Here is a 25,574-nt window from a genome sequence, read left to right as displayed (position 1 = left end):
CTGACTCATAAGGACCCTACAGGACAGAGTAGAACTGCCCCATAGGGTTTCTAAGCAGTGCCTGGTGGATTCGAACTGCTGACCTTTTGGGTAGCAGCCAAACTCTTAACCACTATGCCACCACGAGAGAGCAGGCCCTTTATGAAACCTTTTATTATAAGTTTATTAGTGTACATAAAATAGTCAACTGTTTACCTCAGAGTCTGTCCCAGTTTTATCCATTCACTCCTTTATATAATACCTCACTGTGCACTTACTGAACACCTACCATGCGTTAGGCCCTAGATAGATGAGGGAGATGGGGGAGTGGTCAAGATGACAAAAGCATGGTCCCTGCCCTCCAAGAGTTTACAGTCTATTAGGGGAGAGGAGAGGTGTCCCAAAGAGCTCTCTCACAAGGCGGAGGCAGCAACCTGGGGCCTGGGGTCTGGATGGGGAGGGGCAAACAGCCTGTCCTTCACCCTGTCTCAGGGCCGCCTGTCACTGGCACTGCTGTGTGGGGCATGGGAGAGCTGTGCCAAGGTGCTCTAGGAGTGGGGGAAGGGAGGCACGGCACCAGCTGACTCCTGCTATTTCGGGAAACCCTCAGTGACAAGGAAAGCATTTTCCCAAATCACTGAGCAGAGCTTCTATTGCCTTCTCTCACGCTGCTGCTCTAATTCCCTATAGGTCCTCGGTATAGGGGTCACTCTAACGGTGCCTGGAGGCGTGTGAATGCATGTGCCTGTATGTGAGAGCGAGCACACCCACCAGGCACCCCCTTGAGGGCTCCTTGCCTTCTATGGGACTTCTCCAGAGCTGGTTTTCCCAGCACAGATAGCAGGGGAGAAGGATTAGCTGAAACTGTGGGAGGAGATGAAATCACTGAGTGAGGGTGGGAAGGGCAGAGGGCCAAGGCCTGAGCTGCTGGAGACCAGCAGTCAGAGAGGGGTTGCACCAGATCAGGGTGGGTTGGAGAGTGCGTTAGAGCTTAGTCCCCACAGAGCCCACACCGGCTCCCAGCAGGCACCCCCTGCACAGGCCTGCCCTCCCCTGCTTGCCAGGGGACCCACTGTCCCTTATGGGGGTAGGAGCTGAGTTGCTGCACTTGAGAACCATCACCTCCATCCAGCAGTCAGGCGAATGAGATGAGTGAGGGGTCCTAGCTCACCGGCAGTTTATAGTCCTGCAAAGGAGACTGAAGCATGTGGAGAAGATCAACAGGAAGCGGATTATGAGGGTGTCCTAAGAGGTACAAGATGCCTCAGGAAAGCGGAGAGAGAGGAATGTTGGCGGGAGAAGGGGCCTGAGAAGCCCCAGGGGAAAGTAGAACTCAAATAGGGCCTTAACGGAAAGAAGGGTAGCCTTGGGGGAGGGGAGGGAACATTCCAGACTGAGGGGCCAACACAGGCAAAGACTTGGCCCTGGACTGTGCTCAGATAATCCAGCAAGGCTGAAGAAACCAGCTGTGGGAAGTGTAGAGGGAGAAGAGTCTAGAAAAAAAGACTGGGGCTAAATCACGGAGGGACTTGAGCACAAAGGATTACGACGCTTTTTCTGCAGAAAAGGAGGACTCGTTGATAAGTTGGGGTGCTGGAAGGATGTGGCTGGATCTGTGCTTTGGAAAGTTGAGTGGCAGTGGGCAATGAGAAGGATGGATGGAGCAGGCCACTCACCCATAGGGCAGCTCTGTGAGAATCCAAGAGAGCCCAGCCCTGCACCATGGAGCATGGCTGAATTCCAGCTCCCGCAGCCAGAGGACACATCTTGTGGGGGGCACACACTGTGGGGGACACACAGGTGCAACTACAAGGGGCAGCCCCACAAAGAAGCAGGGAAACTGGAGAAGGAGTGTCATGGATTGAATTATGTCCCCCCGAAATTATGTGTTATCAGTTTGGCTGGGCCATGAGTCCCAGTATTGTGTAGTCGCCCTCCATTTTGTGATTGTAATTTTAAATTAAAGAGGATTAAGGTGGGATTATAACACCCTCACTAAGGTCACATCCCTGATCCAATGTAAAGGGAGTTTCCTTGGGGTGTGGCCTGTACCACCTTTTATCTTACAAGAGATAAAAGGAAACAACCAGAGAGACAGGGGGACCTCATACCACCAAGAAAGCAGTGCTGGGAGCAGAGCCGTCCTTTGGACCCGGGGTTCCTATGCAGAGAAGCTCCTAGTCCAGGGGAAGATTGATGAAAAAGGCCTTCCTCTAGAGCTGACAGAGACAGAAAGCCTTCCCCTGGAGCTGACGCCCTGACTTTGGACTTGTAGCCTACTAGACTGTGAGAAAATAAATTTCTCCTTGTTAAAGCCATCCACTTGTGGTATTTCTGTTACAGCAGCACTAGATGACTAAGACAAGGGGTTAGGAGGTCATGTGGGACCAAGACAGGGAGAGCTGAACCAAGGCAAGAGCGGTAGTGGGTGGGTGTGGGGGGTCCTCTCCAGAGCAACTAGGGACTTGTATTAAGAAAGGTCACAACTTGTGACCCTCAAAGATAGATAAGGCTTGAATAAAAATGGCTGCTGTGCATTGAGACTGTGCCAAGCAGTGTGCTAAGCTCCCCCTCCGCACCGCAGGATCCCATCACAGCCTCACAAGGAAGCTGTGAGACACTCGTGTTGTGGTCATCCTCAGTTTACAGTGTGGAAGCCAAGGTTAGAGGGGCTGAGGAACTCGCCCAAGTTCCCAGAGACAGTTAATAACGGAGTCGGGATTTGAACCTGAGACCGTCTGCTGCCAAAGCCGGTATTCTGGACCGCTGCACGCACCGGCGTCATTGCAGAAGAAACCGGCCTGGCCCTTTAGGTAGAGACAGGCTGCTACTTGTTGGCACCTTCCGTACTCTGGCTCTAGGCACTCTCCAAGCAGCCCTCGGAGTTTCATTTGGTGTCCTGAGTTGGCTTCCCTACCAGGGAGAGCGCTTTCTGGCTATAAATTATTAAGCTAACTTCCTGCTGCAAATCAGTCTCCTGCAAGTTTGGGCTGCGAGAGCCAGGTTTTCCAGGGCCTGAGCGGCTCTGGAGAAACAAATTCCAGAGGCTCCAGATGGGCAGAGCAGAGTCCAGCGCGCTGACAGCCCCCTGGCAGCCTCCCCCAGCCCGGGCTGGCCAGCCAGGGGGCCAGGGCGGGCGGCACACAAGGTGCCGCTCGCTTCCGTCCCCAGCAAGCTCAGCCCGAGGGCGCCTTCGGGGAAGAGGGCTCGGCTGGTCCTCCTCCCCGACCCCCTCCTCCTCACCTCCATTCAAGTCTCCACTTGGCTGAGTGCCTGGGAGGGGGGAGAAAAACAGAAGGAAAAGAAAAGACGAGGAAATAGCGGGAAACCAAGAGCAGGAAAGAATGTATTCTGTCTGCGGCATGGCGGGAGGGAAAGGTCTGGGGGTGCCCTCATCCCCTGCACACCCCTGCCCGGGGCACCGAATGCCATGGCCCAGCTGTGGGCTTCTCCGAGGAGCCTGCGAAGGCATCTTCCCTCCCACCCATTACTCACCACTTGGGGGGCAAAACTAAGCCAAGCTCGGCACAAAGATAAGATTGAGATGCAGATTCCTTTCCATTGCTCTGAATAGAGCAGATTGGATACGGATTTTCTTCTTTTCTTCCCATTTAGACCATCTGGGCGGCCGGGGCTGCTAGGGAAGGTTGGGAGCAGGTGGGGGAGGGGCAGACGCTCGGTAAACCTTCCCAGCACGCTTCAGTTCAGGAGCCTGGGGGTGAGCGAGAGGATGGACAGGACATGCCTCCCTTTTCCCAAAGGCAAGTTCATTGCATTTTGCTTGGGCGGGGGGGCGGTGGGCAGGGTGAAATACAGAAAAACCCTAATAGCACATTTCCCCCATCAATGCTCAGCGGTCCTTCCTGCAACCCCACCCCACCACATCCCTCCAACTGCAATTAAACCCGTGGGGAAGATAAAGAGGAAAAATGTCATCATAGATAGCTTAACAAGAAGAGTTCTTAAAGATCATCTGGCTCAATGGGGTATTTTACAAAAAAGAAACCGAGGCTTGGACGGAGAGGATCTAGTTCAAGATTGGGCAATCGATTCTGACTCACATAGACCCTCCAGGACAGAGTAGGACTGCCCCATAGGATTTCCAAAACCATAAATCTTTAAGGAAGCAGACTGACATTCTTCTCCTGCTGAAGCGGCTGGTGGGTTCCAACCACCCACCTTTTGGTTAGCAGCCAAGAGCTTAACCACTGCACCACCAGAACTGAGACTAAATAATACTGACAACAACAACATACTAATAACCGTGTTACTATGTACCAGGCAGTGTGCGACGTTCTTTACATTATGCCATTTGATCCTCACAATAACCCTATGAGGTAGGTACTACTGTTATCCCCATTTAATGGATGGGGAAAACAAGGCACAAATAGGTTAAGTAACTTGATTCAGGTCAGACTGGTAGAAGTTGGATGCAAACCCAGGCAGTCAGGCTCCAGAGCCTGTACCTTGCCAATCAGTCATTAGAAAATGACATTACAGGCCGTTCCAGAATTATGACGTATTTGAGTTACAATGAACAGCAATTATCACTGTTTGTTTGTTTTTTTGTATATCTTATCGTTAGTAATACGCACTACCTACAATGTTACAGTTGGTAATATGCTGATGTTATCATTCCATGCCAACCCCCAAAGACAAATAAAGATCGGATTTATAAAAATACTGGTAATAAAAGGCAATAATTATGAAAACTAAAAAAAAAAAAAAATAGAGGTATTCAACTTAACGTCAGAACCGACTTACGTCAGAGTAGTCAGAAGGGAACCCCATCCTAAGTCGGAGACTACCTGTATTTGACATAGTCTTGTAAGCACCTTCTCACAGGGGATCAGTACAACGGTCCACAATTGCTCTGTATTTGGGATCATGGACTTACTTTCTATGAACAGAGTTACTACCGTGACGTAAGAACTGAAAACAACAATATAAAGGTACTGTTTGCATCACTTGGGAAAACAAGTATGAACAAGGTGAGGGCAATTTGTGGCAGGTGATAGGCATGTGGAGGAAGGCGGGACCAGATGCATGAGGGGAGGGGCCAGCATTAGAGGGAGCTGCCTGTGGGTTAGAACCCAGCTCCACTAGGTTCTTCTCTTTTCAGTCTGTTTTCTTCATTTTTAAGTGGGCGCAGTAATTCCTGCCTCATAGAGTTGTTACCTGCCATAAAGCCAGCCCCCTACTTGGGGCGACCTCATAAGTAACACAACGGAACGCTGCTCAGTCCTGCGCCATCTCCATGATCCGTTGTAGATACGACCATTGTGATCCATTGGGCTGTCTTTTCTTTTTTTTTAATTGTATTTATTATCTTAGTTATCTAGTGCTGCTATAACAGAAATACCACAAGTGGATGGCTTTAACAAACAGAAACTTATTTTCTCACATTTATTTTCTCTTCTAGTCAGTTAGAAGTCCAAATTCAGGGCGTCAGCTCCAGAGGAAGGCTTTCTCTCTCTGTTGGCTCTGGAGGAAGGTCCTTCTCATCAGTCTTCCCCTGGCCTAGGAGTTTCTCTGCACAGGAACCCCAGGTCCAAAGGACGCACTCTGTTCCTGTTGCTTCTTTCTTGGTGGTATGAGGTCCCTGTCCCTGCTTGTTTCCCTTTCCTTTTATCTCTTATAAGATAAAAGGTGGTGCAGGCCACACCCCAGGGAAACTCCCTTTACATTGGATCAGGGATGTGACCTTAGTAAGGGTGTTACATCCCACTGTAATCCTCTTTAACATAAAATTACAATCACAAAATGGAGGACAACCACTCCATACTGGGAATCATGGCCTAACCAAATTGATACATATTTTCTGGGGACACAGTTCAATCCATGACATTTATTTTGTCGTTGTTGTTGTTGTTCTTGAGAATATACACAGCAAAACATACACCAATCCAACAGTTTCTACCTAGGGTTTTCATTGGCTGATTTTTGGAAGTAGATCAGCAGGCCTTTCTTCCTAGTCTGTTTTAGTCTGGGAGCTCCACTGAAACCTGTTCAGCATCATAGCAACATGAAAACCTCCACTGACAAGACAGATGATGGCCGCTCATCAGGTGCACTGGCCAGGAATTGAACCAAGGTCTCCCACATGGAAGGCAAGAATTCTACCACTGGACCCCCACTACCCTCTCCATAAAGCTGCAGTGACGCTTAAATGAAATAAGGTCTATAACATGTTTGGATCATGCTGAGCACAGATTAGTATTACAAATGGTGGTGGTTGTGTTAAAGCGGTATGATGATAAGCAGGTTTGGTTTTTTTTTTTTCCTGTTTCCCAAACATTCTGTAATATTTTATCATTTTTGCAAGGAAAAGGAAAACAAAGGAGACTTGCCTACTTTAATTTCTGGAATTAAATGCTAAGGATGTTGCCAGACACAAATCAAATTTATCTATTCATTAGAGCAGCTTCATTTTTCTCCTCCCTATGGGCAGGCTCTCTCCGTGGAAACATTTTGCTATCAGGTATTCAGTTGCTGTATAAAATGAAAACTGCATTTGAAAACATGGCTACAGTTCAAACACAGACACAAATCCAGTTAAAGGCCTGGGCTTTCTCGGGTTTTCAATCACAGATTCACTTGTTCAACATAAACCTTTGTGGGGAGGGCCCATTTCTACTCATTCTCCTGAGCATGTTTCCGCAACACCCCCAGAGCTGTTGTCGTTGTTGTTAGTTGCCGCTGGATTGGTCCCAACTCATGGAGACCTTACATATAACAGAACAAAACAGAAGATGTTGCCCGGTCCTGCACCATCTTCCTGATGGTGGGTATGTCTGAGACCATTGTTGTGACTATTGTGTCAATCCATCTCATTGAGGGTTTCCCTCATTTTTGCCGACCCCCTACTTTACCAAACATGATGTCCTTTTCTAGCAATTGGTCTTTCCTGATGGCTTATTCTAATTCTCCTATAGTTCAGATTCAAAGAGCTCCTAACTATACTTTCAGGGGACATCTAGGTCAATTGGCATAACAAAGTTTATTAAGAAAATGTTCTGCATCCCACTTTGGTGAGTGGTGTCTGGGGTCTTAAAAGCTAGCGAGAGGCCATCTAAGATACATCGATTGGTCCCAACCCACGTGGAGTCAAGAAGAATGAAGAACACCAAAGTCACAAGGAAAGTATTAGCCCAAGAGACAGAAAGGGCCACATAAGCCAAATACTCCATCAGCCTGAGACCAGAAGAACTAGATGCTGCCCAGCTACCACCAATGACCACCCTGACAGGGAACACAACGGAGAGTCCCTGATGAAGCAGGAGAAAAGTGGGGTGCAGCACTCAAATTCTAGTAAAAGACCAGACTTAACGGTCTGACAGAGACTGGAGAAACCCCAGAAAGCACGGCCCCCGGACTCTCTGTCAAACCAGAACTAAAACCATTCCGAGGCCAACCCGTCAGACAAAGATTAGACTGGACTATGGGACATAAAATGATACTCATGAAGAGTGTGCTTCTTAGCTCAAGTAGATACATGAGACTAAATGGGTAGCTCCTGTCCAGAGGTGAAATGAGAAGGCAGAGAGGGTCAGGAGCTTGTTGAATGGACACAGGAAATCAGGGGCAGAAAGGAGGAGTGTGCTGTCACCGTATAGGGAAAGCAATTAGGGTCACATAACAATTGTATGTATAAATTTTTGTATGAGAAATTAACTTGAATTGTAAACTTTCATTAAAGTACAACAATAAAATGAAAAAAACAAAGCTCCTAAAATACACTTCCAACTCTCACTGTGCTCTGGATAGAGGAAGACCAGGAGGACCTGGGGTGGGGGTGCTGATGAACCCCACAGATGATGGGTCTTCTCTCTGCTTCCCACTCAGACTGCCAGCCCCTCACTCTCCCCAAGAACACACTTACCCCTTACTAGTAAGTGAGGTGAGCCCCCTACTGTCCATCCACACCTTGGCTGTTTGACTGGGGCATCAGGCAGCCCAGGGGACAAGGAGGTGGGCAACAGGAGATGGAGTGCAGCCACAGGGCATCCAAGAGACACAGGGGGGACTAGCTGAAACCAGTCACTGAAGGGAGAAGTAGTTTCAGGTGAGTCCATGGATACATGATGAACTAAGAAGAGATAAAGTTAGGTGAGAGGCAAGACTTCCTGATGGACCATGTGGTTGCCAGTTGTATCAGTTCCCTATTGCTGCTGTAACAAATTACCACAAACTTAGTAGCTTAGACCAACACGAATTTATTATCTTATAGTGTTATAGGTTAGAATTCCGATGCTGGTCTCAGTGGGCTAAAATCAAGGTGTCAGCATGGCTTCGTTCCTTCTAGAGGCTCTAGGGCAGGATCTGCTTCCTTGCCTTTTCCAGCTTCTAGAGGCTGTCCACATGCCATCTTGACAGCCAGCAATGTTGTAGCTCTCTAACAATCTTCCATAGTCACAGCTTCCTCTGGCCACAGCTGGGAAGGTTTCTCCACATGTAAGACCCATGAGATTAGATAGGGCTCACCTGTATAATCCAGGATAATCATCCCAGCTCAAAGTGCTTAATTTAATCACATCGCAAAGTCCCTTTTGCCATGTAAGGTCACATAGTCACAGGTTCTGGAGATTAGGATGCAGATATCTTGAGGGGGGCCATTATTCTGCCCCCCACCATACATACTGCCACACAGTTGTTTGCCCAGGGCAAACATATTTCTGGCATTGGAGACTCATCCGTGTCTGAATGCCTAAAGAAGAGCAGCAGCCAGAAAACTCCCCAGCGAGTCATGGCCACACAGAGGGAAAGGGGCGGGCACTGAGGCGATGGTCAGGGAGCATGGATGCAGCAGTCTGAGGCAGGTGGGGGCACTGTGTGGGACTGAGCAGAAGAGGGAGTGAGAGGACCAGAGATGAGATGACAGACACAGGGAAGAGAAACAGCGTCTGCTCCATGGGAAACAGGACAGCTATAAAGTGCAAAGGGGAGATCGTGGGAAAGACCTTACAGGTGAACCACACTTTGAGCAAAAAGAAATTTATGAACATTGGTTAAAACGTTATACCAAGGGGTGATTATTCACTTCCCAAAAGGATTTTGCAAAGCGTTCTTCAAGTAATGAGTTCTACTGTGTTCTTAAAATAGAATTTACACCCAATCTTTCAGTAACACATAAAGGGATGCTTGTAAATCTATTGAAATGAAGTGAGACCAGTAACATCTGCCGCCTTCTGCGCTGTGTTGTTGGAGGGAGAGGGAAGGAACCACCGACTGGGGGCTGCAGAGCTCAGACTCCATTCTGGGCCCCCATGAATGTCATCCCATCTCATCCTCACGGCCACCTTACCCTCACTGCACAGACGTAGGAACCAAGGCTAGAGAGGCAGGGAAGGTCACAACTGGTAAGTGACCGGCCTCTTTGACTCGAAAACCCTGTTCCTTCTGCCTCTCCAGAGAGAAGGGGGATTTTCAAGGAGGAAAGGAGCTGTGGGTTGTGTCAGTAACAGAAGATGCATCCCTTTTAGGTGCACACGGGGGTGCTGAACATAGAACATGCAGGGCGGTTGCTCACCTAGTGGGTCATTTCTGGGGTAATACTGGGGACAAAGCTTTTCATACTAAACTTATTAGAGATAAGACTTTGAATGGCCTGAAAGAAGTAAAATACCATGATGTAAACAGTTGATTTCACATCTCTTTTGGGAGCTGGATGCAGCAGAATAAGGAGGAAGACGGAGCAAACGCAAAGGCATCAGGTGAACAAGGGATTGGCTGCATTTGACTCCAGTGGCTGCACAGCCTTCTGGAAACACCCTTTGGGTTTCAAAACAGATAATATAGAGGACGATGTCATAAAAATATTCATCCATAAACCTACTTCTCTGTCATTGCACTGTCCACATTCCTTCTAACCTCTCGGTCAGCCCTAGTTTCTGCTTCTTTCTTCCAAACATGTAGCTCCCCAAGGTTCTATTCTCAGTTCCCTCTTCTCTCTTGTGTGGTCTGAGCCCCAGCTCCCCCCTTCCCAGGGCCTCCACTCCTACTCCTGCTCAGTCAGCTCCCAGACATCCAGCCCATCTCTTCTGGACTCCAGGCCAGTGGCCACCCCCATCGCAATGACAATCAGACAGCTCTCCAGCAGCCTGCCCCCACGTGAATTGATCTTCTCTTTCCCTTGGCCTACTCCTCCCATATTCTGCATTTCTGTCAACGGTGCCACACACTCCCAGGTATCCTGACTCACTCAGCATCCTCTTGGATTCCCCTTCCCTTCCCTTCCCTCCCACAGCCAATCCGTTGCCAAGTCCTGGCCCTTGTACCTCTATAGTGGGTCCCAAACCCAGGTGTCCTCAGGGTCAGAAGGTGACATGGGTTACGTGGATAGGAAGGGTCAGGGGAGGAAACATACCCCATCTGGTCAGGGCAGCTGCGGCTCAGCTCTCCTCTTCTCCTGCTGAGTGTTCCTTGTGAGGATGTACGTCCCAATCTGCCCATTTTAAAAGAAAACCCATACATCTGGATTCATGTGAGATTCTCTTATTTTTAAATGTTGGCAATTACTTCCACGTTTAGAAATCCCTATGTGCGCCAAACAAAACATGTCTGTTTGTGACCCCTGGACTTCAGCCCCTCTCCCACTGTTCCTGCTCTCCGTTCCCACTGCCAATATGCCAATAACTTCAGCCTCCCCCTTGGACAAATGAACCACCTCCTCCCGGATCTCCCTCGCCCACTTTCTCCATCTCTCCTCTGCTGGTCTCAGGCCCCACTGAATAAACGTTGAGCTCTCAGCTTTATATTCCAGGCCCTCCAGAGAGAGAGAGAGTGGTGAGGGTCAAGGGGACACAGAGAAGAAGGCTGATGCCACTCAGGGTGACAGAGCCATTAATTAACAGAGTTAAACATCTGGTTTTAATTAACACCCTCCCTCCTCTTTCCTTCTCTCTCCTATTTCCTTTCACAAACGGGCACCATGGTGGGTGAAACTAAAGCAGAAACCAGGAGAGCAGACGCGTGAAATGAGATGGGAAGTCCTGGCTGGATTCAGGGGAGGGGGAGAGGAGGGACCTGGTTGTGGTCCCCATGGGCTGAAGGGTAAGAGGACAGTAGGGTAGCTCTGTAGCCTCCGAGGACAGGCTAGGAAGAAGTAGGTTTATGTTTCAGCAAAAGGGATTCAGATTAGACCAGAAGTTTCTTAGACAGGAGCTGGGGACAGAAGCTTAGTACCAGGATTGCATAAGGAAGTCCATGGCTCTTGTGGCTACCAGCATTGGCTGCCTCCCTGATACGCATTCCCCCATCATCGTTGATACAAAATCCCCATGTTACATAGATGACAACGTTCTTATCCCCAGGGGAGACACGTGCTTTCCCAGCCTCCCTTGCAGTTAGAGGTGGCCATGTGATTTAGTTCTGGCCAATGAGAAGTTAGAAGCCTGCTGTAGACTCTGGGAAAATTTTTGCTTTCCTTATAAGAGAACAGACTCAGATGGCAGCAACCCCTTCCCTCACCCCATCTTACTGCCTTGCATAGGAATGTGATGTCTTGAGCAACAGCAACCACTTTTTAACTATGACACAAGAGGCACAAGAGAAAAGCCAAGAGGATATTAGAAATACTTATCCTGATACAGCTGAGCCAATGAGCAAAGACCAGCAGCTCCTGCCACCTTCACACCTCTTAAGTGATTAAATAAATCCCTATTTTAAAAGTTATTGCAGGAGATGATTTGCTGTTAGTTGCAGCCAAAAGCATTCCTTAGTGATATACCCCCCACCAAAACTTCGGAGCAAACTGCTCCTTTCAGGGAGATAACTAACTGACCACTTGTTGACTCAGAGTTGACTGACGTCAACAGTATACACTGCTCAAAGCATTTTTCAGCCTGGACTGCCTAGAACTCGAGATTAGGAACCGGAAAGCTGACAACAGTGTGGGCTTTGGCTGCACTAGATGGTGAGCTCCAAGGGCAGCCCTCTCATCTCTGTCTCTCCTGCACCAAGCATAGAGCCTACCATTGAGTGGGAGCACAGCTGACACGTGTTTGTGTGAATGAACACATGAATGGATGGATGAAGCACTCAGTCCCTTCTTGGCACAGGTGTCCCATAACAAGCAGCTGGCAGAGAAGGACTCTCTCACAGCTAGAATCTAGCTGATTCAAGACCCACCCTCTAAGAAGGCCAGCCTGGAACACCCTTCCCCTTCAGGAATCCTCTTCACCCCTTCCCCAGTTCCTATGATACCCATCTACCCTCACACTTGGCACTTAATCAAACCTCCCCATTTGCCATATATCTGGCTCCCTGGCAAGACTGTAAACTCCTTTAGGAAGATGCCACAATTCTTTCTAAGCCCACAGTGCTTACCACAGTGTCTTGAACACTGAAGATATTTGATAATTTTTTTCATTTCAGGTTGATGCTTTGAAGGGGTGCTAAAAGGTTGATGATTTAGGGTTGCTCTGAAAAGAGCTCTCCTAAAAAGCACAGTTCCCAAATATCTGTAGTACTGCCTGAAATTTTACCATTAGACATTGACTGCTTTGACTAGCTGAGTCACCTTACCTAACCACTCTGAGTCACAGTTTTGGGAAATGGGAATAATAATAACACCTGTTTCATAGTGCCATTGTAAGAATCAAATAAGCATGAAAGTTCTTTGTAAGAATGCATATTATAAAAAGTTTTTAAAGATGATTTTAAACTGTAAAAAAGTTACATTTTTGCAACAATAACAACTAAAAAACGGAGGGAAGGGCTACAGATGTTGATACTAATTAGACATAACCGATCACCTTATGGGATTAGTTCTCTTGGTTTGAGGACGTCTTAGGCTGGGTTCTCTAGAGGAGCAACATGAGTAAATTGTGTATATATAGTATATATATATAGAGAGAGACATTTAATTCAAGGAAATAGGTCACACAGTTGTGGAGGCTGGCAAGTCCCAAATCCATGGGTCAGGCGTCAAGCTGGAAGCTTCTCCTGGCTCACGCAGTTGCAGGGGCAGGTCAGATGGCAGGCAGCTGGCTCTCAGGGCTGCATGAGCTGGTGAATCCCAAAATCTGCAAGTCAGATGGCAGGCTGCTGGCTCATGGGATGCAGGAGCTGGCAAATCCCCAAATCTGCAGATCAGACAGCAGGCTGCTGGCTCATGTCCCAAGAACCAGAGGTCAAAGGATAAGGAGACAGATGCAGGATTGAGAGTGCATGAGCTTTATCAGAACATCCATACATACGGGATATAAGCCACACTCCCAAGGAAACTCCCTTTTCAGCTGATTGGCTCACACATCAGATCACCAAGTGGAGGATGACTACATCAAATCACAAGACGTAGGATGATTATATCATTACATAACTTCCAAATCACATCATTGATAACTACCAAACAACATCCTTACATAACTGACAAACCACTGAGAATCATAGCCTAGCCACATTGACACAAAACCTTAACCATCACAGTCTACCCCTTGTCAACTTGGCACCTGTACACATTTCCTTAAACCATATGCAATCTCTAAATACAGACAATTACAAAGTCATACTTGTGCCTAACGTGATACAACTAACATGCTTACAACCAAAAACTCGCTAGCCCCTTTTACATCTTATATTTCATCATAAGTACTGGAATAAGGGACGGAAGAAAACAAAGATATTTGCTATATATATATACATATGCACACATACATGCACAACAAAACAAGGAAGAAATACAAAAACAATAACGGTCTTCGTTTCTGCAACTGGTCACATGGCCATAGCTGGTATTTACAACTACCTTCTTCACCACCCATTCTGTATTCCCTTTGTCCTCACAAGCACCTCAACTGGTCACAGTTCTTTGCCTGGTGGGGTGACCCAAATCTTCATTCCTGGAGGATCTGGGCCATCAGTAGTCATGTTGCAATTGGGTTGCTGTAGTTTTCCACTGACTTTAATTATAAGGCCTGGTAGTACTGAGAGACACCCTAAGGGATCGCCTGTATTCCAGACATACTCTTTTTTACCTCCATTACATAATATCAATCTGATTTCCCCTTGGTAACCAGGATCAATCACACCAGCCAGTATGGTAACTCCTTTCTCTGCCTGTTGATCCAGAGGCATGAGAAGCCCAAAGTGGCCAAGTGGCATTCTTAACTTCCAGTGCAATGGATTCAGTGTTTTGTCTCCATGTGGGAACATTCCTCCCTTTGGAACTAAGACATTTAAACCCGCAGAGTACGGGGACAGGAAACAAAAATTTTCCAAATGGGTCACTAGGAGTAATACTGAGTGGTGCCACTCCCCAGCATTTCTACCCCTTGAGTCCTGGACCTGTGAATTCTGACTATGGGAGAAATAGCACCATATACTGGATGCTGGTTTAGAGCATATACAGCCTCTTGGAGAACATTGCCCCAACCCTGCAAGGTACTGTCACCGAGCTGGTGGCTTGATTGTGTCTTTAGAAGGCCATTCTATTGTTCTATCAAGCCAGCTGCTTCAGGATGATGGGGTACATGGTGAGATCAGTGAATTCCATGAGCATCGGCCCATTGCCACACATCATTTGCCGTGAAGTGAGTCCCTTGACTTAAGGCAATGCTGAGTGGGATACCATGATGCTGGATAAAGCATTCTGTAAGTCCATGGATGGTAGTTTTGGCAGAAGTATTGTGTGCAGGGAAGGCAAATCCATATCCAGAGTAAGTGTCTATCCCAGTAAGAACAAATGCTGCCCTTTCTATGATGGAAGTAGTCCAATGTAATCAACCTGCCACCAGGTTGCTGGCTGATTGACCTGTGGAATGATGCCATATCAGGGACTCAATGTTGGTCTCTGCTGCTGGCAGACTGGGCACTCAGCAGTAGCTGTAGCCAAGTCGGTCTTGGTGAGTGGAAGACCATATTGCTGAGTCCATGCATAACCTCCATCCCTGCCACCATGGCCACTTTGTTTATAAGCCCATTGAGCAATGATGGGAGTGGCTGGGGAAAGAAGATGACTGATTTCCACAGAACATGTCATTCTATGCACGTGGTTATTAAAATCCTCTTCTGCTGGGGTCACCCTTTGACGAGCATTCACATGAGACACAAATATCTTCACTACTTTGGCCCATTCAGAAAGATCTATCCATGCACCTCTTTCCCATATTTCCTTGTCACTAATTTTCCATTCATGTTCCATCCAAGTCCCTGACCATCCAGCCAAAACCATTGGTCACAGCCTGTGAATCAGTATACAATTGTACATCTGGCCATTTCTCCTTCCAAGTAAAGTGAACAACCAGGTGCACCGCTCAAAGTTCTGAACATTGGGAAGATTTTCCTCACCATCATCCTTCAGGGAGGTCCCAGAAAGGGGCTGTAGTGCTGCTGCTGTCCACTTTCGAGTGGTACCTCCATATCATGCAGAACCATCCATAAACTAGGCATGAGCTTTCTCTTCCTCAGTTAACCAATCATAAGGAACTCCCCATGAGGACATTGGTCCAGACTGGGAGAGGGAAGTTAATGTGACAGGAGTGGAGACCATGGGCACTTGGGCCACTTCCTTATGTAACTTACTTGTGACTTCATGTCCTGCTCAAGCCCCAACTTGTCTATACAACTTCTATTTAGTGACAGAGTGCTGCTGTGCACATCTAACTTTATGACTCTGTGGGTCAAATAACACCCAATTCATGACGATCAGCTCAGGTCACATGGTGATTTGGTGGCCCATGGTTAAGCCTTCAGTCTCTACTAAGGCCGAGTAACAAGCCAAAATCTGTTTCTCAAAAGGAGAGTAGTTATCTGCAGAGGATGGCAGGGCTTTGCTCCAAAATCCTAAGGGTCTGCACTGTGATTCACCAATAGGGGCCTGCCAAAGACTCCAAACAGCATCTCTATCTGCCACTGACACTTCAAGCACTATTGGGTCAGCTGGATCATATGTCCCAAGTGGCAGAGTAGCTTGCATGGCAGTCTGAACCTGCTGCAGAGCCTTTTCTTGTTCTGGGCCTCACTCAAAACTAGTAGCTTTTTGAGTCACTTGACAAATAGGCCAGAGTAGCACACCTAATAAGGGACATGTTGCCTCCAAAATCCAAAGAGGCCCACCAGGCATTGTGCCTCCTTTTTAGTTGTAGGAAGGGCCAGATGCAACAACTTATCCTTCACTTTAGAAGGAATATCTTGACATGCCCCATACCACTGGACTCCTAGAAATTTCACTGAGATGGAAGGCACCTGAATTTTTGTCAGGTTAATTTCCCACACTATAGCACACAACTGTCTTACCAATAAGTCTAGAGTTATTGATATTTCTTCCTTATTACGTCCAGTCACCATAATGTCATCAATGTAATGGACCAGTGTGATGTCTTGTAGAAGGGAAAGGTGATCAAGGTCCCTGTGAACTAAGTTATGACATAGAGCTGGAGCATTATATACTTCTGACGTAGGACACTGAAGGTGTATTGCTGGCCTTGCCAGCTGAAGGCAAACTGTTTCTGGCGATTCTTCAAAACAAGTATGGAGAAAAAGGCATTAGCCAGATCAGAAGCTGCGTATCAGGTACCAGGAGATGTATTAATTTGCTCAAGCAATGAAACCACATCTGGAACAGGAGCTGCAATTGAAGTCACCACCAGGTTAAGTTTTCAACAATCCACTGTCATCCTCCAAGATCCAACTGTTTTTTTGCACAGGCCATATAGGTGAGTTGAATGGAGATGTGGTGTGAATTACCACCCCTGCATCCTTCAAGTCTTTGGTGGTGGCAATAATCTCTGAAATCCCTCCAGGAATGCAGTATTGCTTTTGGTTTACTATTTTCCTAGGTAGGGGCAGTTCTAATGGCTTCCACTTGGCCTTTCCTACCATAATAGCCCTTACTCCACAGGTCAGGATCCATTGTGGTGGTTCTGCCAGTTGCTGAGTATGTCTATTCCAATTATGCATTCTGGAACTGGGGAAATCACTACAGGATGGGCTCGGAAACCCACTGGACCCACTGTGAGATGGACATGAGCTAAGACTCCATTAATAACTTGACCTCCATATGCCCCCACTCTGACTGGTGGGCCACAGTGACGTTTTGAGTTTCCTGGAATTAGTGTCATTTCAGAGTCAGTGTCCAGTAATCCCTGAAAAGTCTGATTGTTTCCTTTTCTCCAATGAACAGCCATTCTTGTAAAAGGCCGTAGAACCCTCTGGGAAAGGCTGGGAAAAAGTTTAACAGTATAAATTTTTGGCAGTGCAGCGGCGTCCTTCCTCAAGGGTCCCCAGCCTCCCCTTCACTCAAGGGGTTGTGGGTCTTTAAACTGGCTCAAGTCTGGAAATTGATTGAGAGGCCACAACTATTCTGGTGATTCGAGTTAGACTGCTGATCACTTGACCTAGAATTCTTCCACTTGTACAGATCAAATATTTAGTAGATTTCCCATTTATTTCACTCCTAGGGCACACATGACTAAGTAGCCAATGCCATAAATCCATACGAGTCAGACTATTATGATTACTGCTTTGACTCTGCTGTCCATTACAGTAACCAAGCCCACCTCGTCTTTGTCAACTGAATGCCGCCACTTAGCCCCTACCATCACGGGGTCCAATCAGCCACATTGTAGTTAGATGTCTTCATTCGGTTCGGGCAGTTCCCACTGTCAAATCTGACTTACAAAAAAATATCAATCACAGCAGTCTTCAAGTAGCTGGGGCTCCTTTCACAAATTTGTTCCTAACTGTTGTGAGGAGGTGTGTCGTCTGGGTACTCCATGGGTGGGTCTGTGGGTCCAACCTGATAAATTCACTCTAACATACCAATTTTCCTAAGCCTTTGGATACCTTCTTCTACAGTATTCCAAGGCAGGTTTGGCATTTCAACTTGATTTAGTGTAGGTCACTGCTTAATCCATGCTTCAGTGAACCAAGCAATTAAACTATTAGATCCTTTTCTAACCTCTCAAGCTGAAACAATGAATGAAGAATCTGTGCTTAAGGGGCCCATAACAATAAACTCAGACTGATTCAACTTTATGTTCCTTGCACTATTATTCCACACCCTTAATAGTCATTCCCACACATATTCCCCAGGTCTCTGATTTATATCTTAGAAAAATTAAGCAGTTCTTTTGGAGTGTAGTGTACCTCCTCCTGAGTCACACTTTGTACTTCACCTCTTGGGGCTTGCTGGGACTTAAGTCTAGTTATAGGTCTAGAAGCAAAACTGGGCGGTGAGGGTGGGTCCTGGAGACATTCAGCAATGTCTTGTAAGGCATCTGCCTTGATATCTCAGACAAAGACTCTTCAGACACAGCTGGGTTAATCTCATCAGATGGGGGTAGAAGGGATAATGGTTTTACTGGGAGGGTGGTCTGGCAGACAAAGATGGAATAGTATCTTCAAACGGGAGTAAGAGGGCTTGTTCTGTTGGCAGGAGTGATTCAATGGAATTTAGGGTCTCGATGTCCTCAGCTTCCTGATTATCTGCCCATATGTCACCATCCCAAGTTTTAGGATCCCATTTCTTGCCAATCAATGACCTCACTTTAACTTCAGACATCATGGTTGGGCTGAATTTCAACTGGCATTGTAATTCAGCCACTCTTACGATGAGACTCTGGGTTTGGTTTTTGGCAATATCAGCTCTGTTACTACAAGAAATAAGGCTTTCTTTTTTCACAGGGGGCAACTTTCAGGTTTTGTATGCAGTGCTTGAGCTTGACTCTGAAGCCCTCAGCTCATCTCTTTCACCACTTTGCCTAGTGAAAGCTGGACTAGCCAACCAGCTTCCTTATACTTCTCGTTCTGACAAAATTATAGAAAAGTATCAAATATACAGTCACACATAGCCTTGTCTCTCACGTATATTTGATCTATTGTTGGTGATATTTTGCATATTTCTATTGCCACCTCACACCATGGATTACTGTGCCCTCTTTGTTACTGGAGGTAGAGTCATCAGCACCTTTAAGACTAGCCAGACTTGAGAACCAATTCAGAAAACTCATCCTTAGGATTTTGTTCCTCTACAACCACTCTCAGTTGTCTTAGCCTGGGTTCTCTAGAGGGGAAAAACCAGTGAAATGTGTATATATGATTAAGAGCTACGGCTGCTAATCAAAAGGTTGGCAGTTCAAATCCACCAGCCGCTTCTTGATAGCAAAGTGTTTGGTTTTATATATACACATGGCTCACGCAGTTGTGGAGGCTGGCAAGTCCCAAATCTGTGGGTCAGGTGTCAAGCTGGAGGTTTCTCCTGATGCATGTGGCTGCAGGGGCTGATGAACCCAAAATTAGCCGGTCAGATGGCAGGCTGCTGGCTCACGTCCCAAGAAACAGAGGTCAGAGGATGATGAGTCAGATGGAGGATCGAGGGCTCATGAGCTTTGCCAGAACATTCATATATATTGGATGCAGGCCACACCTCAAAAAGGAACTCCTTTTTCAACTGATTGGCTGCTCACATCAGATCACAAAATGGGGGATGACTATATCAGATCACAAGATGGAGGATAATTACATCATTACATAACTGCCAAACTACATTATTACATAACTGCTAAACCACTGAGAATCATGGCCCAGCCAAGTTGACACACATCCTTAACCATCACAGAGGGCTTAGGGTGGTGGTCTCATGGAATAATTCAGTCAATTGGCATAATATAGTTCTTAAAGTTTATGTTCTACCTCCCAGTATGATGAGTAATGTCTGGGGTCTTAAAAGCTTACAAGAGGCCATAAGATACAACTATTGGTCTTTATTTGTATGGAACAAGAGAGAAAGGAAACCCAAGAATCAGAGAAGGAAGTACACTACAGGACAGGCAGAACCACTGCCTCCTCTACCTTGAGGTCAGCGGAACTAGATGGTGCCCAGCTACCACTACTGACTGTTCAGATCAGGGACACAGTAGGTGTATCTTAATAAAAAGGGATAAATATGTGGGAAAGAGCTTCAAATTCTTAAAGAATCAAGACTTACTGGACCTATTGGGGCTAGAAAAGTCCCTGAGACTATGCTTGAGTTGCTCATCAAACCTTGAATTGAAACTACCCTCGAAAGTCACTTTTAAACTAAGTAACAGTTTAGCTCAAAGAGTAAAGATTGTCACGCTTGAGTATTGTGTTCTTTAAAAAAAAAAAAACACTATATAAGACTTGGTAGTGCCGTGGTTAAGAGTTTGGCTGCTAACCGAAAGGTCAGTAGTTTGAATCCACCAGCTGCTCCTTGGAAACCCTATGGGGCAGCTCTACTCTGTCTTATAGGGTCGCTATGAGTCGGAATCGACATGACAGCAGTGGGTATATAAGACCAAAGGGTCAACAGCTATTTTAAACCATAGATGAGAAGGTTGGGGGTGGGGGGGACAGGGAGTTTAAGTAAATGGAAGTGAAACAACTAGAACAGAAATAACAAGAATGTTGACACAGTGTGAAGAATGTAATCAATGTGTTTGATCATTATGTCTAGAAACCATGGAATGGGAGCAGGTTTTGCTGTGTATATTTTCACCAAAAATAAAATTAAATATTTTAAAAAGTGTGAGTAGTCTTGAAAGAATTATTCTAGTAATTATTCACTTTTTACAGCAATTTTGTAGACTTTAGGATGGGGAGGAACCTTAGACTTCCCCCTCCTCAGCCACTCCATAAATGACCTCTATACCATCTTTAGAAGTACTCGAGGAGTTTCTTAAGTTTAATTAACGTGGAGTTTCACAGGAGAGAGAGACGATAAATTTGGGGGGAGGGGAACAGCCCTGTAGCGATTGCTGTTGGTGCCTTCACCATATCCCCATTACTGGGATGGTAAATCCATCTCCCAGCTGCTGCAGGGGCCTTAGCCATATCCCCATTACTGGGATGGTACATCCGTCTCCCAGCTGCTGCAGGGGCCTTAGCCATATCCCCATTACTGGGATGGTACATCCATCTCCCAGCTGCTTCAGGTATAGGCAGTTAATGGTGCATATCCACAACCTTCTCCAGAGGCTGGCCCTTAGCCTAGAGAGTCTCCTCACCCAGATGTGCCTGGGAGATTCCAACCCTCACCCCCATTCCATGCCCTGTGGCCAATCACTGACTAACACAGACTATAAAAGCCCAGCCCCTTGTTTCAAGGTGTAACAAATTCTGTGGTACAATCCACACTTCAGAGCACCCCCAGGGATCAGGCTGATATGGCACCTTTGCCTGGCTTCTTCCTCTGCCATGTACCGCTTCCCTCACTCCCTCACAGGTTCTTCATGAAGCCACCCTCAGTCAATCACCTGCCCAAGAATCCCAGCCTCAGGCTCCGCTTCCAGGGAACCTGACCTAAGGCAAATCCTTAGAGCACTTTCGCAGGGGAGGACTGGGAGGGAGGTAGCAGAAGAAGTGGGTTGACTTCAGACAAAGATTAGGCAGGCCCATAATACAAAACGAGACTAAATGGGCACACCAGCCCAGGCGCAAGGACTAAAAGGCAGGAGGGAACAGGAAAGCTGGTAATGGGGAACCCAAGGTCGAGAAGGGGAGAGTGTTGACATGTCATGGGGTTGGCAAACAATGCCACAAAACAGTATGTGTATCGTTTAATGAGAAACTAATTTGCTCTGTAAACCTTCATCTAAAGCACAATTTAAAAAAAGGAGAAGAAGTGGGTTGATGTGAAGGCCAAATCCTGTACATTTCTGATTTGGCCCAGGGCTCTGCCTCTTCACCCTGTGTGCAAGAGAAAACGTGGACCAGGCCCCAGCCCTCAGACCCCTCGAGGGCAGGAGCCAGACCAAAGCTAGTGCACGTGCCTTCATCCTTCCCACTCTCCTGACCTCTCCAACCCCCATCTCTCTCCAAGGAAATGTGTAAATCCTCTCCCAGGCCCAAAAACATTTTCCTGGAAAGCTATAAATTCAGAAAAATCAATTGGTTTCCATGTCACAGATTATCAAGACAGGCTCCCAGGAATGTTTAGGCTCAGAGACTCACAAAGCACTGGTGTTGAAAGGGCCTTGGGAGAAAATGTAACTCTCTTTTAGGGTTTCATTTGGATCAGACTTCTGAGCCCGTGCCTCTCTCCTCTCAATACAATTGTGATAATTATGGCCTGTTTTATTCTCCTCTAAACCATTTACACAACTGGACAGAGTGGAAAACAAATGTATGCCAATCACCCCCTAAGCCTCTTTCTCAGGGCTGGCTTCCCAAGAGGCAATGACCTTGAGTCAGAAGGGACAGTGGTCCTGGGGGTGACCTAGCACTGGAGAGGTGAGTGTTGAAAGGGCCTGCTGGCTCCAGTCACATGTGCTGTGCCTCTTAGGTTGGAAAGATGGAAAAAGGCAACTCTTTGCACTATTATGTACCCCAGCCCAGCCTTCCACACCAGCACAATTGGAAATATCATTTCTTTTTAAGAAGGGGCAGGGGAAATCAAGTAAATTCATATCTTCCTGAGGTTAATAGTGCCTTGTGTGGACATCTGAGGACACCCTGCCTGTTCCCCCCACATCTAGGCAAGGCAGCTCCTCCTCCCTCAGTTCAGGAAAACTGGACTGGGGGAGAGGCAGGTCACTTCATTTCAACCACATCTCTTAGTGACCTCAGCAGTGGCTGGTCCCCCTCACTGTCAGGACATTCTTGCATCTTTTCTGCTACATGAACCAATATTTGTCAAGGGCCCTAATAAGTGCCATGGGCCTAAGTACTGGAAAAGGACACCATCTCTCTCCTTGGAGGAATCCTTCTTTTGAGAACTCCATGGTCTTCTGGCCATTTATTAACACTTACATCCGATTCTCCTTTCCTCATAAATGACCCCCGATTTTCCAAATCCCAGATAACAGGTCTTCTGGTGAAAACACACATGGTTTCTGCCCTCTGGTAGTCATAATTATATCTAAGCTTTCTGGTGTTCTTCATTCTATGACAGACAGTGTAGTGATTGCTTTCCAAATGTTACCTCATCTTAACCTCATCTTAAGCCTATGAAACAGGCATTATTGCCTTTTTACAGATGAGAAAACAGGGTTGGAGAGAGGTTGGACAGCTTGCCCATGGACACATAGTAAGTGGCCTAGATCTGATCTCAGTCAGGTTTGCCTGATGCCAAAGCCTGTGCCCTTAGCCAGTCTGCTTCCCGCCTCCTTACAGAGCTGCTGTGGAGGTGGATTCACCCAGGAAGGCAGGAGAGGGCTTTGTGCTCTCTCCAGGATGTGGGAGCGCAGAGAGGGGCAGCTCCTGGGGAAGAGAGTACCTCCTCACTCCCCATACCCAAGGCTGAGTCCAGGTCAGTTCCTCTCCCTCCACCTCTCTACATCCCATCCCGCACAGGGTCCTGGATTCATTTTCTTCATCTCTCCTGGTCAGATCCCTGTGGCTGTCAGAGCCTTCGATCAAGATTCTTTATCCCAAAATGGTATGGCTCCTGGGGAAACAGTTTGTCGGTTCCTCAAAAAGTTGAACACAGACCTTTCATATGACCCAGCAATTCCGCTCCTAGGTATATACCCAAAGTCTTAAAAGCAGCTGGGCGAATAGACACATGTACACCAATGTTCACTGCAGCACTATTCACAACAGCCAAAAGGTGGAAACAACCAAAATGTCCATCAACAGATGAACGATAAACAAGATGTGGTATATATATACAATGGAATATAAGATATTTACCTGTGATTTATGGACTATGCAAAGGCATTTGACTGTCTGGATCATAACAAATTATGGATAACATTGCAAAAAATGGAAATTCTGGAACACTTAATTGTGCTCATGAGGAACCTGTACACAGATCAAGAGGTATTCGTTAGAACAGAACAAGGGGATACTGTGAGGTTTAAAGTCAGGAAAGGTGTGCCTCAGGGTTGTATCCTTTCTCCATACTTATTCAGTCTGTATGCTGAGCAAATAATCCAAGAAGCTGGACTCTATGAAGAAGAGTGGGGCACCAAGATTGGAGGAAGATGCATTAACAACCTGCATTATTCAGATGACACAACTTTGCTTGCTCAAAGTGAAGAGGACTTGAAGCACTTACTGATGAAGATCAAAGATTACAGCCTTCAGTATGGATTACACCTCAACATAAAGAAAACAAAAATCTTCACAACTGGACCAATAAGCAACATCATGATAAATGGAGAAAAGACTGAAGTTGTCAAGGACATCATTTTACTTGGATCCTCAATAAACACCCATGGAAACAGCAGTCAAGAAATCAAAAGACACATTGCATTGGGCAAATCTGCTGCAAAAGACCTCTTTAAAGTGGTGAAGTGAAAAGCAAAGATGTTAACTGGAAGACTAAGGTACACCTGACCCAAGCCATGGTGTTTTCAATTGCCTCATATGCATGCGAAAGATAGACAATGAATAAGGAAGCCTGAAGAATTGACATCTTTGAATTGTGGCGTTGGTGAAGAATGTTGACTATACGATGGACTGCCAAAAGAATGAACAAACGTGTCTTAGAAGAAGTACAACTACAATACTCCTTAGAAGCAAGGACAGCGAAACTACGTCTCACATTCTTTAGACATGTTATCAGGAGGGATCAGTCCCTGGAGAAGGACATCATGCTTAGTAGAGAGTCAGCAAAAAAGAGGAAGACCCTAAATGAGATGGATTGACACAGTGGCTGCAACAATGGGCTCAAGCACAGGAACAATTGTGAGGATGGCACAGGTTAGGGCAGTGTTTTGTTATATTGTACATAGGGTTGCGAGTCGGAACCGACTCGATGGCACTTTAACAACAACATAAAGAGAAATGAAGTCCGGATGCATGCCACGACATGGATAAATCTTGAAAACAGTATGCTGAGCAAAATTAGTCAGTTGCAAAGGGACAAATATTGTGTGATCTCACTTATATCAGTAGAAATGCCCATAGGGTTTCCAAGGAGCTGCTGGTAGATTCGAACTGCTGACCTTTTGGTTAGCAGCTGAACACTTAACCACTGTGCCACCAAGGCCCCAAACAAATATATAAAAACCAAAAATTATTAGTGGTTACCAGGGGTGGGAGGGAGGGGGTAAAGGGGAGCTTTCGCTTGGGGGCAGTGAGTTTATGTTAATGGCAGTGGAATAATTTGGAGAAGGATAGCGAGAACAGTTGCACAACTTGAAGAATGTAATCAGTGTCACTGAATTGTACACGTGGAAACTGTTGAATTGGTGTATTTTTGTTTTGTGTATTTTCACCACACCAAAAAAAAAAAAAAAAGATTCTATATTTCAGCCTCTCCAACCAGAGCTCCCAGTACCCCTTTCACCCCCAAATATCACAGCCCCTGGTCCTCCCTACCTTCATGGAGCCCGCGTGTATCTATATTTCTAGGGTGAAAGAAGTCATTCTGGCCCGCTGAGATGCTCACTGCTGCAGGAGCTGGAGTCACTGGCTCCTTCTGCTCCTCGATGTTCCATGTTCACAGTCGCAGGGGAAAGTCACTGCTCATTAGCTGTGCCAACGGCGGGGGTGGCAGACAGCAGCGAGGCAGATAAGCCAAGGTAGTGGGGAATGTAAAAATCATCTCTATTTGGCTTTGGAAGGTATTTTTGGACCTACAGTTGAATGTGGGTGTGTGTGATGTGCTGGGAACTCACAACATTTCAAACCAAACACTAAAGCTAAGTCAGCAGGACCTGACTGCTGGTTTTAGGAATTAGAAAGCT

At 46.5% G+C, this 25,574-nt stretch overlaps 1 protein-coding gene across 1 annotated transcript in view; it reads right to left on the bottom strand.

Moving 5' to 3' along the window:
- Positions 1–25,574, bottom strand: part of SEMA5B (semaphorin 5B) — a 180,137-nt gene that overhangs the window by 56,112 nt on the left and 98,451 nt on the right. The window contains exon 2 of the mRNA XM_004373623.2: positions 7,862–8,022. The gene's annotated coding sequence lies outside the window, so the exon portion shown is untranslated. The remainder of the gene's footprint in view (positions 1–7,861; positions 8,023–25,574) is intronic.

This window comes from Trichechus manatus, unplaced genomic scaffold (assembly GCF_000243295.1).
Source record: "Trichechus manatus latirostris isolate Lorelei unplaced genomic scaffold, TriManLat1.0 scaffold00026, whole genome shotgun sequence".
In the NCBI taxonomy this organism is placed as follows: Eukaryota; Metazoa; Chordata; class Mammalia; order Sirenia; family Trichechidae; genus Trichechus; species Trichechus manatus.
This window is presented reverse-complemented; position numbering and strand designations above follow the sequence as displayed.